Genomic DNA, 3,719 nt, shown 5'->3' with positions numbered 1-3,719 from the left:
TCTCACTAAGGGAATCTCATCTAGCTTATTCTCAGTCTCAACTGTTAATGAAGATAAGATCATGTATACCCTTTCATTTTCCTTTAAACAAGTTTTAATGTTGGAAGCACTAAGAAATTCCGTACTCTTACATTCACCAAATGAAATGGATTTATCAAAGCAATTTAAAAGAACATGGTGAGAAGATAGCCAATCCATACCAAGGATTACATCTAATTGACTAAGAGGCAGACAGATTAAGTCAACTAGAAACTGTTTATCAGAAATTGTCAAAGGGCATTTTAAACACACTAGGGATGTAGTTACAGAACCATTAGTAGGGGTTTCAACAACTAAATCAAAATTTAACAAAGACACAGGCAATTTCAGTTTTTGGACACAAGAGATGGAAATAAAGGAATGAGTTGCACCAGAATCAAATAGTACAACAAAAGGAGTCTCAGCTATGAAACAAGTACCTTGTATCAAATTTTCTGACTGAGCAGCTTCAACACCACTAAGAGCAAATACTCTTCCTACAGTCTTTGGTCGTTCGGTTTGCGATCCTGATCCAACGACACGTGTTCTTGGTGGTTCAGGACATTGAGTACTGATGTGTCCTTTATCATTGCAGTTGAAGCAAGTAACCTCCTTGTCACGACACTCTGATTTAATATGACCGATCCGTCCACACTTTCCACATCTTCCTGAAGAAATAGACACAGACCCTCCAACACTACCAGTAGTGTTCATAGTGGACGATTTAGTTCTATTGGCAGCAGCCATATTTCCCTGAGATCTGGTAGAAGCAGAATAAGGCTTACTCTTACCAGAAGTATTTGAATTCACTGCACGAATAGGACCTCCAGCTCCCTTGTAAAAGACAGAACGTGCACGATTATCACGGTCATAGATTCTACTCTTGTTGACAAGCGTTGGGTAGTGATAAATCTCTTGATAATTAATTGCGGTTTTTATCTCAGGACGAAGGCCATTCACAAACTTAATACATTTAGCCCGTTCGCCACCCTCACCATGATAATGGGTACAATAACGGACCAAGGCATCAAATTTTTCAGCATAGTGTGCCACCGTATCATTTCCTTGCTTTAACTCAAGAAATTCAGCTTCCTTCTGGCTTCTCACATCATCCGGGAAATACTTCTCAAGAAAAACTCTTTTGAAGTTTTCCCAATTTAATTGCATTCCTCCATCTATTATCCTTTGAAGTGCTCCTTCCCACCAAAAATGGGCATCAGCAGTAAACATAAAGGTAGCCAACCTCACTTTCTGAGGAAAAGGACATTCCATAGCATTGAAGATCTTTTCGATTTCCATTAGCCAATTTATTGCAACATCTGGGTCATATCCTCCTTTAAAGGTCGGCGGGTTATTCTTCTGAAATTGCTCCAACCAGTTAGGAACAACTCCAGCCATATTGTTGTTGTTCATAGCTTGGGCTAATGCTTGGAGAGCATCAGCAATCGCACGATCATTTCTACCAGCCATAATCTGGATATACAGAACTTTTAATAAACACAGACAACTATAACATAATATATTTACAATCAATAAACATAGTAGACACATAACTCACGGCCGATAGAATCGACCTGCTCTGATACCACTAAATGTGACACCCTCTACCCCAACATAATTACTTAATAAGCATTAACTATATTAAAAAAAAATATTAGAGTGATAATAAATATCATAAGGTAGAAGATGCACATTCGTAATTAACATTTATACCAAACTCAAGAAGTCATAATAAAACAAAGATTATAAATTAATCCCAGTAAAGGTGGCAGTGCCTCCTAGTTAGGAATCAATTTATAATTTTTTTTATATCATACAAATATATTTAAATTTCAAAAGAAGGAAAATAAAACATTATTATCCCAGAAAGAAGCCTAGCTAAGCCCGATGTCACATCCTATCAGAGCATGCCCACTTAAGCCTCTAGACTTCATTACCAACATCCTCATGATTAAGATTACCTGCAACATAAATTTAAACATATACAAGAATAACAAGAGGAGTGAGAAACTTCTCACTTAGTTGCAGGTATAGAAATAAAAGTTAAATAGCACACACACATACAATATAATCAATATCATATATATATATATATATATGTACATTTATAAATCATGCAATGATTTTATTGACTCGACTCACAAAATGCATGCATGTGGCGCCATACGGAAGTTTCAGAATTTATCACTGGTGACCCAAAGGTACACCTATCACTGGTGTTCATACACCTCGTTAGCATGTTACATCACTGGTGTCCCGAAGGCACACCTATCACTGGTGTTCATACACCTTGTTAGCATCACTGGTATGCGGCCTCAGCGGCACACCTGGAATAATATATGCATATGATGCATGTCATACATTCATAGACTCAACATTTAGCATATTACACATATAAGATTCATATTTCATAATTATGATTTATTTTATTAATCCAACTTTAATAGTCCAATAGTCCAACGGTCCAATGGTCCAATCAGTCCAATAGTCCAACGGTCCAATAGTTCAACAGTTCAATGGTCCATTCATGGATCATAGGTCACAAGTCATGAGTACATATTTCATACAGTCATATCCTCATAGGTCCGCACAGGTCTCATATATACTTCATATACTCAAGTCATAATAAGATCTTCATAAGTTCGTATAGGTATTTTTATTTTAAAACTTATTCATTTTTAACATCAATTACATATTTATTAATTAATAGGAGGCTTAGCCTTCCATATCTTTATTAATAAACAATTTATTTATTTTTCTTTTATAAAAATAGTATAATTATTATTTACTACAGACAAGAAATCAAGTAATATAAAAAGCAAAGCACATTAATAACAATATTTCATACAAACAACAGACATAAGATCGGGAGCCAATCTACAAACAACTATTTAACGATTACTCCCACACCCCTAAGCGAGGTTTCCCACTCCCCCCCTTACCTGGATATACAGAAATTTGGGCAGAATCTCGCTAAAACTTAGAGCAGAACTTCTTCCCCTAGGCTCCTTCAGTCTAAGCAGAACGTAGAGAGAAAAATTACAAGAGAAGAGAAATGAGAAGTGTTTTAGGGAGGTTCTGAAATGAAGAATTGAGGGGCTATTTATAGCCTTCAAAAGACATTAAAATATAAGGAAATTAGGTTTAGTGGATGAGTTAGTGGTGGTAGTGGAGGAGTTAGTGGTGATGGTGGATGGTTAGTGGAGTTTAGTGGATACGTCCTTTGGCACTCCCATTTTGACCTTCTACACGACTGAATTTGGTCACGAGGTCTTCATGAAAGTTGTATCTTAGGATGTTATCTTTTCAATCGTTTTGGAATCACCGAAAAAGGAGATCTATAACTCCAGATATGACTGTTTTAGTGAACAGGGGTCAGGCTGCCAGCGTGAGTTAAATATGTTGCGGTTTTTAGAATATTCAACATGGTAGATGAAGGAATTTGAAAATGGTTTCTTCATAAAAGTTATAGTAGTTTATCTTATCTTTCCATTGATATAAAGTTTGTATCATTTGGACAACCACAGACCGAGTTATGCCCCAAAAACCGAGGCTTGCCAGTCAGCCCAGCGAAAACGATTTTAACAAAAAGAAAGTTTACAACTATCTAATTAAGCCCAACAATATACATATGTTTCTAAAGCCTATAATTAAGCATAAATGGAGTGTGAATTAGCTACATTTGGAATAAAAGATAACTA

The 3,719-nt window shown here is 36.1% G+C and overlaps 1 long non-coding RNA gene across 1 annotated transcript; it reads right to left on the bottom strand.

The window, feature by feature from the left end:
• Positions 1 to 1,705: 1,705 nt before the first annotated feature.
• Positions 1,706 to 3,226, bottom strand: LOC145955577 (uncharacterized). The gene is made up of 2 exons (XR_014432224.1): positions 2,961 to 3,226; positions 1,706 to 1,979 (listed from the first exon to the last, which is right to left on the bottom strand). It is a non-coding gene; the product is annotated as an uncharacterized LOC145955577 (long non-coding RNA).
• Between the last annotated feature and the right edge of the window lie 493 nt (positions 3,227 to 3,719).

Source organism: Cajanus cajan, chromosome 3 (genome assembly GCF_000230855.2).
Source record: "Cajanus cajan strain Asha chromosome 3, NIPB_CcT2T_4, whole genome shotgun sequence".
Taxonomy (NCBI): Eukaryota; Viridiplantae; Streptophyta; class Magnoliopsida; order Fabales; family Fabaceae; genus Cajanus; species Cajanus cajan.
This window is presented reverse-complemented; position numbering and strand designations above follow the sequence as displayed.